The sequence below is a fragment of the Lontra canadensis genome, unplaced genomic scaffold (genome assembly GCF_010015895.1).
Source record: "Lontra canadensis isolate GAN:19392208 unplaced genomic scaffold, GSC_riverotter_1.0 scaffold33, whole genome shotgun sequence".
Lineage (NCBI taxonomy): Eukaryota > Metazoa > Chordata > Mammalia > Carnivora > Mustelidae > Lontra > Lontra canadensis.
In genome coordinates, this window is record NW_022631027.1 from 11,416,739 (window position 1) to 11,428,933 (window position 12,195).

Below are 12,195 nucleotides of genomic sequence, written 5' to 3' on the forward strand. Positions count from 1 at the left end.
GCAACACAAAACTCAGTTTGTAAGAAATTCTTTATATAAAACCATAACAATTTACCTACTTAAAAGATGGGCATATATTGGGTTAGCATTTTAAATGAGATTCTAAATTAAGATGTCTCAGTTAAATTCCTCTAGATTAGAATAAGATTGACAGCCTTATTTTGTATAAAAACTGCCAGTTTTGAGTTTCCTAGGAAAAATCTCCCATATTGAATTTTCTCCATAGAAAGCATGGACATCTGGAGAGGAAAGGATGCTCCCTGGGGAAAAAATTCACAGATCATTCTTCATGATTCTATTTTAAATAGAATAGACATCAAACCAGTACATGTATTCATAGATTTATTCACTTAATAAATATTTATTGGCTAAACATCTCCTATGTGTCAGACACTTCAAGAATCTTGTCATACAGTTGTGAGTAGAATAGATCAAGTGCTTGCCCTCCTAGAACTTATATTCTCATAGAAATAAGTAAAGACTGAACTTGTAATCTTGGCATAGTTATGAATAGAGCCCCTTTCAGTCTCAGTGTTCCAGTGGAGGTGGTAGCTTATAGGGTCCTCTTTTGTAAACATCAGGTGATGATAAGTACTGTTGAAAATAATGAACAGGTGGCGCCTGGGTGGCTCAGTGGGTTGAAGCCTCTGCCTTCGGCTCAGGTCATGATCTCAGGGTCCTGGGATCGCGTCCCACATCGGGCTCTCTGCTCAGCAGGGAGCCTGCTTCCCCCCGCACCCCACTTCTCTCTGCCTGCCTCTCTGCCTACTTGTGATCTCTCTCTGTCAAATAAATAAATAAAATCTTTAAAAAAAAAAAAGCAAGAAAGAAAATAATGAACAGGATAAAGAAAAAGAGAGTGTAGTGGAAGGAAGACTGTTACTTTTAATACAGAATGTTAGGGAAGGGCTGTTATTTATTTATCTCTTCATTTATTTTTAAAGATTTATTTAGAGAGAATGAGAATGTATGTGGTGGGCGGGGTGCAGAGGGAGAGAGTTTCAAGCCAAGTTCCATGCTGAGTGTGGAGCCCAGTGAGGGGCTCGATCCCACACAAGGTGCTGAGATCACTACTGGAGCCGAAACCAAGAGTCAGACACTCAACTGACTGTGCCACCCAGGTGCCTGAGGGAAAGATCTTTAATGAGAAATGGGAGTAGCGAGGACTAAAGGTACCCCACGGAAGAGTGACCCAGGAAAATGCAATAGCAAGTGCAAAGGTTTTCAGGCAGAAGTACGTTTGGACCATTCAAAGACTAGCAATGAGGCCACTGTGGGTTAAGTAGAGAGGTGGGGGATAGAGAGGTAGAAGATAGATGGAACTTTCAAAGACTTGGGCTATTACTTTGAAAATAGAATTCACTACAGAAAGTTGTAAAGAGAATTAGTACTATTTGACTTATGTTGTCAATGGATTACTGATGTAATAAGCTGAAGGAGGACAGGGATGTAAGTAAGGAGAACAGCTAGAGGGCTCCTTGGTTAGTCTAAGCAGAGAGGAGAGGGTGCTAAGAAGAGGTTCGTAGTGGTATTATGTGGAAAGAAGTGGTTCAATTTTGAACATACAGGCACTTCCTATACAAAATCTCTCTAATAAATATTTTCCCACTAGAACATCTTCTGATTTTTTTAATACCCACATTTCATACTCTACACATATCTCCTAATACATTTCTAAGACTCTGCTAACAGGAAAAATTAATATTTATGTCCACCAAACTCAATAAAACATCTTTCTTAGAAACATAATATGCATTAGAAATCTCAACTTGAAACTCAAAAACAGTTGCTAGAGCATTGAAATCATGTGTAAGGTATTAGAATAACAACCAAATATCAAAAAGAGGATGTTCATCTCTGATGTTGCTGATACTAAGAGGCATTATAGAATCATATTTAGAAGGAATGATAAACATTATCCTTAACCATGAGGATAATAGGATGAGAAGCTTTACTTCTTTGAAGTGGTTCATCCTTTATAGCTTTGTTCAAAAAACACTGGAAATATAAGTAATACTCCCATCTTACATTTTTTATCCAAACACGTCAAAAAAATTTTAAAGTCTTAACTCTTGAAAAGTCTCTGCAAATACCCTAATGATGGAGAATCTGTATCCATCACTCTTAGTTTCATAACTTGCTTAAAATTTCCCATTTATCACCCAAAGTGTTAATACCATCACCTTACACACCAAGTGATAAAGATAGCTTTAACCTCTTTCCTTCCTCCTTCTCAACCTTTATCAAGTTTCAAGTGTCTGCTTTACTTGGTAAATAAAGGTATTATAGGGAATTGTCTGATTTTTATTATGAATTTTTGCCTGCATTTTTTGACCAATGCTATTTACTGTGAAATATTCTAAAGCATTTTACATCCTAATAACTTTTACTGTGATATAGATACATTTTAGAAATTTAGTTGGGGTCTTTTGGTTTCACGTAATTCATTATAGGTTTTTTTTTTCCCCACTGAAATAATATGAAATAGACTCCTGGTTAGGTTTGTTTGTTTGTTTGTTTGTTTCGGTGCAGAACACCTGATGCTCAGAAACACTGATGTTAAGTGGAAAATACCTGTCTTTTCAAGGTAGGGTCTATAGGAAGGGATAGGTCCAGGATGATTACAAGGTTTTTAGCCTGAGCTAACTGAAGCAGATTTATAGTTATTATAGTGTGTATTGTTGCAGGAGGATTGGGTCATGGAGGAAAATCAGATATTCTGTTCTGGACATTTTGAGTTTGAGATGCCTGTTAAATATCTTAGTTGAAATGTGAAGTAGGTAATTGAATATATGTATCTCTTGTACAGGAGAGAGAGCCAGGCTAGAGGTATTATGTTGAGAGTTACCAGTATGAAGTTTTACAGTCCTGAGACGGGATGATCATGTAAGAAGTGAGTGTAGTCTGGTTTTAAAAGAAAGAAAGAAAGAAAGAAAGAAAGAAAGAAAGAAAGAAAGAAAGAAAGAAAGAAAAAGAGAAAGAAAGAAAGCAAGCAAGCAAGCAAGCAAGCAAGCGAGCCCTGGAAACTTTAATCATTTGAGACCAGAAAGATTAAAAAAAAAAAAAAAAGCCAGAGAAAGAGGTGAATACTAGTAGCCAGCGAGAAAGAGGAGATCCAAAGTAAAGGGGTTTGAGAAGCTGTGCATACAAAATTCCCTCCCCTTTCTTTCCTTCTAGAAAGAGAAGGTAATTAACTTTATCAAATGCTGCCCATTGATGAGGGCCAAGAATTGATCATTGATTGAATTCAGCAACCTGGAGGTCACGGGTGATTTGGTAAGGGCTATTTCAGAAGATTTTTTTTTAAAGATTTTATTTATTTGACAAATACAGGTCACAAGTAGGCAGAGAGGAAGGCAGAGAGAGGGAGAGGAGGAAGCAGGCTCCCTGCTGATCAGAGAGCCCAATGTGGGATGCAGGGCTCCATCCCAGGACCCTGGAATCATGACCAGAGCCAAAGGCAGAGGGTTTAACTCACTGAGCCACCCAGGCGCCCCTATTTCAGAAGATTGAAGGGGGCAAAAAGTTGGAGCCAAGGCAGAATGTGAGGAGAAGAATCAGCAACAATGAGTATAGACCACTCTTGAAGAATTTCACTACAAAGAGGTACAAAGAAATTAAATTATAGCTAAAAAGTCATAAGGGGGCGAAAAAGGTTTTTGTTTTATAAAATGGTAGATTCAGTACCATGTCTGCAATGCTAGAAGAAATAGAAAAATGGTTGATATAGGAAATTATTGGTGATATCCTTGAGTGGGTGAAGGATAGGATCGTGTGTGTGTGTGTGTGTGTGTGTGTGTGTGTGTGTGTGTTGGGAAGGGGGGGAATTGGCCTTAATAAGAACATTAACAATTCATTTATAGTAAACAGAAGGAAAGGCAGAGCATCTGGGTATAGAAGTAGGTAAGTAGGTGTATGTAGTAGTGGGAGCTTATTGAAAGCCTTTTCCTATTGCTTTAATTTTTCTTAGTGCACAAAGGAAGTGAGTGCTGAAATAGTGGAATGGTTTTGAGGTTATAAAGAAAATGTGTTATCTGTAGGTTGGGAACTATTGGTGATGCCAAGATCCAAGAAGGATGGAGGTGATGTGAAAACAGAAGTCTTTGAGAACAAGGAGGTAAGATAAGTATGAGGCAAAGGTGTTGCAAAAGATGTTAAATTAGAAACTGGTGTTTTTACAGAGACTTCCCGTAGTAAGCAGAAGAGTACTTTTTTAACCAGGATGCCATGGAAAAACCTTCCAAAGTGTGCTACCAAATGGTTATCAGGTATATAATGTTTTTATATCAAACAAAATGGTAAAATTGGACTCTTTCTCTCTCTATTTTAGGAGTTCCTAAAGACTGAGAAAGGTATGAAAGGTACCAGGTTACCCTCTGTCCTAATCAAAAGAGTTAGTCCACCAAATTAAGATATGATAAAAGGTTCTGAGGCTAGTTTAGACAACCTTAATCTCCCACCACTAGTCTCTATAAATAGAAGAGGTTGGAGGGGCACCTGGGTGGCTCCATGGGTTAAGCCTCTGCCTTCGGCTCCAGTCGTGATCTCAGGGTCCTGGGATCAAACCCCGCATTGGGCTCTTTGTTCAGAGGGAAGCCTGCTTACCCCCTCTCTCTCTGCAAACTTGTGATCTCTGTCTGTCAAATAAATGAGCGAAATCTTTAAAAAAATAAAAATAAAAAAATAAAAGGGACCCCTGCAGTCTTCCAGCCTAGAGCAAGATAACATGAAGAGAAAAAACGAATAAACAGAAAGTTACAGGTGAATTGGAGGATATGGCAACTCCTAAAGGCAGGAGCGGGTGGCAGAATGGTTAGTGTGTAGTGAAAGGAACAGCATTAGTTTGCCGGAGGTCTGGACAGAGGTTTCCAGGAGGAGAGTCTCAGAAAGAACATACAAGAACCTGCTTAGGGAAAAAAAGAGTTGCATCCAGAGAGCCCGAACACCCCTACATTAAGTGAGACCGTATAATCCTTTCCCCCGCTGGGCTGGAGCCAATGGGGTCTGTAATTCTTAATACTAGAGTAAGCCAGGCAATGAAACAGGAAAGAGACTACCATATTCTATATTATCATCTCTCTGATTATCACCAAACCACTCTACATATATATGGTGATAGGTCCTACTTCATAATTGTAATTTATGTATTTAATTATAATATGTAATAATGATATCTATTATATATACATAGCATGTATTTATATATATAATGTCTAATGATTTTATATAATAATCATGATTATTTTCTATAATAGTAATACATATTATATAATTCTAATTGTAATGAAGATTAAATGAGGTAATGGGTACAAAGATCTAAGTCTCTTCCCTACCTTAAGAGCAGGAAATTTTTCATGTTTCCTATCCCAGGATATCTCAGAGTAGCTCTCAAGAAATAACATGTTGTCTATTCTCACTTCACATTCATGACCACTAACCTCAAGAAGACAGTCCTAAGAATTTATTCCTCTAGTCTCACTGGAGCCATTTATACCCTTTCCTAACTCCTTAAGGATCTAATAATTTCTCCTCCCGCTTCTCTGTGAATGTTCCTACAACTTTGGCACTCCTCCTTCCTCATTATGAGGAAAATTTGCCCATGAATTCATTCCTACATCAGACACCAAGTTATTGTTCTTTGGAGAGGTTTTTGGCAACAGAGCCCAATGGGTTTTTACTTAATGAAATCTTACATGGAACACAAAAGGAGAAGTGTTGTAGGTCAGACATAGGGTAGAGTTGGAATATGTTCAGGTCTCAGAGCTCTGAATGCATAGCCATACCCTCCTTGTCACTCTCTGCCCCCCATCCCATTGGCTGCCAAACCAGGAGATATTTCTCAGAAGAGTCAGAGAGAGTTCTCACTTCTTGATACTCTGTCTTCCATGCTTTCCAAACCAATCCATTATCCATATGTTGATACATGTAAAAGAGATAGACGCATACCTAGAATACAGTACAGGCTTGAGAAGTGTTAAGCATCATTATCTTGTAGCTCCTTCCTTCTTTGTCCTAGCATAAGCTTTCTATAAGGTTTTTGATCTCAGGCCCTTTATTAATTTATTTCACTCTCCTGCCCCAGTGAGCCTGTCCTCCTGTATTAGTGCCACCTATCACTTCTTCACAGATGAGTCCCGCCTCTACACCTTTGGTCTCATCTCTCAGATCATCAATTGACCTCTTCTCCCAGGAATTTGTTGCCACATACTCTAACCCAACTTTCTCCTCTTGCATAGTTCCTCTTTCCCTGTTTCTATTCATAGTCATATCATCTTTTCTCCGGACATAAAGCATGATAGTTATTTGTGAGTTCTTCATCTTCTTTCACCATCTTTCTTCCTGCCAATCACTTGTCACATCATTAGACTCTGCCTCCCCTTCTTTCCATTTACAGCACCACTGCCCCGGTTCATTTCCTCATTTCATCTTGTTTCAGTGAGTGCAGTAAACACTGAGCTAGTTCTACTATCTCCAGCCTTCCTGGCACAAATCCATCACACTCACTGTTGCCAGATGGACCTTCCCAAAGCACTGCTCTACTTAGTACCCTATTCCAAATCCCTTTACTATTGAATTAAGGACATACTCTTCTACTAAGATTTCTGGTCCTCTGCAGTGTGTCCCTAACCTATTTTTTTTTTAAGCTTTTATCCTATTTAATGTTTCATGCAAAGCTCAAATTAGGAAATTTGCTCTCTCCAAACATACCTTGAACTAGGAATGTATTCTTTTATACTTCCTCTTTCTACATCTAGGAATCATGCCTGTTCTATCATATTTCTAGATGTTCTTCAAGGCAGTGTAATGCAGCAAGTTAGAGCATGGACTTTGGAGTCAGAGAGTCTTGGGTTCTAGTGCTACCATTTAAAGGCTCTGTGATTTTGGGTTAGGTGCTTAACCTCTCTAGACCTAAACTCTACATTTGTAGGGGCGCCTGGGTGGCTCAGTAGGTTAAGCCTCTGCCTTTGGCTCTGGTCATGATCTCAGGGTCCTGGGATCGAGCCCCGCGTCGGGCTCTTTGCTCAGCAGGGAGCCTGCTTCACCCTCTCTCTCTGCCTGCCTCTCCGCCTACTTGTGATCTCTCTCTATCAAATAAATAAATAAAAATCTTTAAAAAAAACAAAACTCTACATTTGTAAAGTGGGAATGAAAGCATTTTATACATCATATTGTTACCGGGAGAATTACATGGAATAATATATTCTTAGTGTTTAAACCTATTAAGCAGTAGTACAACATAGTAAATACTGATACGTTTTCTCTAACACATCAGGCAGAGTTCTGTTGCAGGCCTTCTTCACCTGCTGTCCCTCTGCCTGGAATGCTCTTCTCCTAGACATATGCCTGACTTATTCCCTTAAGCTCCTACAAAATATCACTTCTTCAAAGAAGTCTTCCCTAACCATCCTAAGAGTACTCAACAACTCTACTGTTCTCTATCCTTTACCTTACATCTTTTTCCTTGATGAAACTGATTTTATATTGTGTAGTTGTTTGTTTGTGTACTGTCCACCGCATGATTATATAAGCCACATGAAAATAAAGGCTTAGTCTATTCTTTTTATTGCCAAATTCAAGGTACCTCAAATAGAGCATGGTATGTGGGAAGCTATTAATGGATATTTATTGAATGAACAAATAACCAAATGAAATTAATAAATCTTAGCTTTAATAAAAGACAGTTCTAAATGCTACTGCTACAATAATTTTTTTAATGGTCAGTTCTACTGGATTAGCTACCACCTTCTATGAAACCTGTATATACTATTCTAGTGAAATATGTATTCTGACTTAGATATTTATGTACATTTAATACAGTGTGCCAGATCAAAAACTGCTCTAAGATAAGAATACTGGAACTTAGAGGTTGCCAAACATTTTCTGTAAAGGGCTATATAATAAATGCTTTAGGTTTTAGGCCGTATAGTCTGTCATAATGACTCAGCAACTATAGACAGTACATAAAGAGTAGCTGTGACTATATTCTAATAAAATTGTATTTACAAAAAGAAATGTCAGGCCTGTTTTGGCCTGCCAAACCTGGTTTGCCAAAAATGCTCTAATTTATCAGTAGCTTCCAGTACCATAGCTTTTATACAGATGCCACTCAATAATATGAAGTTATTATTCAACAATTATGTTATGTCATGTGCATTATGTCACTTATGGCATATTAAGTCATAATTATGGCATGTTATGTCATATCCATCAAATGAGATAGATAGTAGAGACACAAAGATAGTAAAGAAATTATAATAATATAATGGAAACAGCCATAATTTGCTGAGCACCTAGTGATGCTTAAAGTTATCTCACTCAATTTTGATAATAGTCCTAAGAAATGGGTGTGTGAAGCTTCTAGGAAGTTAAATAGCTTCTCTAGTTCATCAAAAGAGAGTAATAGCCATAACAATAATTGTAGCCAGCAGTTTTTGAACATGTATTAGGTTTTGAGCTGTAAACTTTATGTGTCAGAAATTCTGGTAACCAATTTCAGTGTGTGTACCTGTGCAAGTGTGTGCGTGTGTGTGTGTGTGCGCGCGCGCATGCGCGTGCACGCACGCAAATGCACATGCATGCAGGGGGTGGTTTCCACACATATCCAGGCAGTTCTTAGACACCAGCCGGGTGTCCAGAAATTCAACTCAATTCTGACACTATCTATGTGGAGATAATGTCAGATCATATCAGTTAAGGGTTTAGTCCTGTAAGATTGTCCTTATCTCTCATTTCAGATAACAGAGGAATGCTCAGGTTATCACCTCTGCTTCTGAACAAATTAGCTATGGATCCAAGGTTCCAAAAACCTCCATGGGTTTGATTAATTTGTTAGAACAGCTCATAGAACTTGGATAAATATTTTACTTACTAGATCACTGGTTTGTTACAAAAGGCTATACCTCAGGAATAACCAGACGGAAGAGCTTCATTGGGCAAGGTATAGGGAAAGGACACTAAACTTTCATGCTCTAGTTGAGCACAAACTCTCTCCAAATCTCCACATGTTCACCAATTTGGAAGCTTTCCAAACCCCCTCCTTTTGAGGTGTTTATGGAGCCTCATTATATAGGCATGGTTGATTAAATTATTGACCATTGGCTATTGATTCCATCTCCAGCTCCTTTCCCCTCCCCAGAAATCAGAGAGTGGGGCTGAAAGTCCCAAACCTCTATTTAAGATTGGTTCCTAGGCAACCCTACCCAGGGGCATTCCAAAAGCCACCTAATTAAGATAACAAAAGACACCTTTACTAGATGTCTTTTAGGTGATTCCAATGATTTTAGGAGCTCTTTGCCAGAAACAGACCAAACATGTATTTTTTGTTGTAAGTCACAGTATCACGTCATCATATAATTTAATCTTTATAACACCCTTTGAACTAGGTAATACAATCCCCATTTTGTAGATAAAATGAGATTCAGCAAGTTTAAGTAATTTGCCTAATATTACATAAGTTATAAAGTAGTAAAAAATAGAGCAAAGTCTGCCTGACTCCAAACCCTAGCAGAGTGATTGCTCTATTGTACTCTGAAGTATTTGTAAGAGTTACCACCAATGATAGTCTCATGGTGGAAGGATGGAATATTTATGCTAGGAGGTTGGGATTATTTGGTTTATTGAATAGCATTTAAAATAAGTTAATATTAGACATCCTTTATATTCTGGCCTCCAAGATCAACCTATCTGCTATTGTTCCCATCAGACCTCCCAGATTCCCCAAGCTGGATAGGAACTCATGACCTTCTGAGCAGGTTGTATGTATTTTTTTTTTTTTTTTTTACTTTGCTTTTACTTCTCCACACATTTCTGATCCCCTCCAAACTCTCAGAATCCTCTAACCTTCCTTGACACTTATTCAGTGCTTGATCTGCTCAGATATCACCATGCTCATGAATTCTTGCTTTTGTTGATTGGCTCACAATGAAATCTACATTCTATACTGATAAAGTTCAGAAATAACAGAAGTAAAACCAATGAATCACTGAAGTAGTAATTAGTAAGAGTTTATTGTACACACACCAAAAGACAGTTTGCCAGTTGGAGCACTGAAACGGAAACACTGAGTGAGGCTCAGGGTTATATTGTTAAACAGCAGCTTACAGAGTGAGAAAGCAGTGACTGTTCTTCGTAGTGATTCGTTATAACATTAGAATTTCCTTAAATGATAGGGAACTGGTTAGTGGTTACCTCATATCAACCTTGGGCAATAGTTTGTTTTGCTTATGGTTTTCAGAGGCATGAGCAAGAAATGACCCAGATTAAGTTAGCCTTGGAAAATAAGCTTAATTAAGCTTTGTTTGTATGACCAAATTGGTTTTGTCTGCACAGGGAATATTCAGGGCTGGTCTGTGTTTGTTTTTGGTTGTAACAATTTCTCCCCTTTTGGTCATTCTCTCAGCAGTTTGAGAGTATGACCAAGGAGTATAGTGTTATTCTCGGTTACCATTGTTGATTTGGTCAGGCTAAAGAATTACATATTCATTGTTTCCACAAGTTGAGTTATCAGACTCAACTGTCTTCACTATTTCTGTGGTTATTGTAGATTTCACCCGGTAGTCTGATTCTGATGGATGCCATTTGGTATGAGAGTAGCTGCCAACAGAGAATTAAAAACCTTGAGAGTTGGGGTGGGAGAGCTAAAATGTCAGCATAGTAGGAGGACCCTAGGTTTGCCTTGTCTCTGGAACACAGCTAGATAACTATCAAATCATTCTGAATACCCAAGACATCAACCTGAGGACCGACAGAACAAACTGCACAACTAGAGGGAGAGAAGAAGACACATTGAGGAAGGTAGGAGGTGTGGAGATATGGTTTGGGAAAAAATGGATCACGGGAGCTGTGGAGGGGAAAGAGTCCTGGTTATGGAGAAAAGAGAGAGAGTAGAGCGCAGAGGGTACACACAAGAATACTTCCCCAAAGCCATTGGCTGGGAAAATGAGAGGGGATGATTTGCCCAAGTTTTTACAATCAGAGGGGCTCAAAGACTAGAGTTTTAGAGGTTTGGTGGGCTTGACTGGAATAGAAAACTGAGGGTGCTGCTCTACTCCTGGAAAGAATGTGGACAAGCAACCCCAGGGCAGATGGCATGGTCTGAGGATTGCCTAAGGTGCACAGGGAGAGACTGTTCACTCTTCGAGCATCTATGATAGGTGATGTTTACAGAGACACCTTTCCAGGGACGAAGGAGCAAGCCGGTGTCATTTTCCTCCCCCACCCAACACAGGTGCCAAGACACCTGTTGAAGTCAGTTAACCTGGACACTGGCACTTTAGTCTGCTTGCTCCAAATCCAATGTCCCTGTACTCCACCTTTCTAAGTCAAACACGTAATTGTCCCAGAGTGGCAAGACCCTCCCCAAGAAGACCAGTGCATACACCCCTGTCACAGCATATCTCTAAAGTATAGAGTTTTAAAAGTTAGCTGGCTTGGCTGGGCTGACTTTTAGAGACAGGAACCAAAGGGTACTGTGTTACTCCAGGTAGGCAAGCAACCTGGAGACAGACTGTGATCTGAAAAATGCCCAGAATGCATGAGGGGAATTGTCATTCTTCAGAGGTGCTTCCCTGAAAGCAACAAGCACAGAGACCCCTCTCTGGGCACAGTGGACCTGGCTGGTGCCATTTCCCTCCCTCATCCTGCAGCATAATTCAACTTCAATAAACAGCACAGTGCCAACACTAGCTGCCTAACCTGCTTACACCACGTTGCACTTATCTGAGCACTCACAGTGCTCTGCTGATACTGCTTTTCTCAGACAGGTGTGCCTAACAACCAGTGCAGCAGGGCCCTTTCCCAGAAGACTAGAAGAAACCCCTGCCCACACACACCACATCTGACAAGAGAGTTCTGCAAGGCTTCATTTCTATTGGAAGTAACTTCAGGTCCCATTTAACAAGCAGACCAGAGCACACCTAGCTAAAACTTTCCACACTCTGACCAAGATCCAAACACTGCACACTGCAGAAAAGGAGAAGTTCTGCAGATAACTGACTTGAGGCATAGAGCAGCCAAAATACCACAACAGAATACACACAGCGCACACCAGAGACACTCCCTGAAGTGTTAGGCCCTGGATACTATATGACCTCTTCTTCATAAAGCGCTTACTCTTAGGAGTAAAAGAAGATAGAGACCTAGACAAAAATGCCAAGATGGAGGAATTCATCCCAAAAGAAAGAATAAGAAAAGGTT

The 12,195-nt window shown here is 39.4% G+C and overlaps 1 pseudogene; it reads left to right on the forward strand.

Annotated features, from left to right (window-relative positions):
* The window catches only part of LOC116873456, a 134,776-nt pseudogene that overhangs the window by 71,864 nt on the left and 50,717 nt on the right, over nucleotides 1-12,195 (forward strand).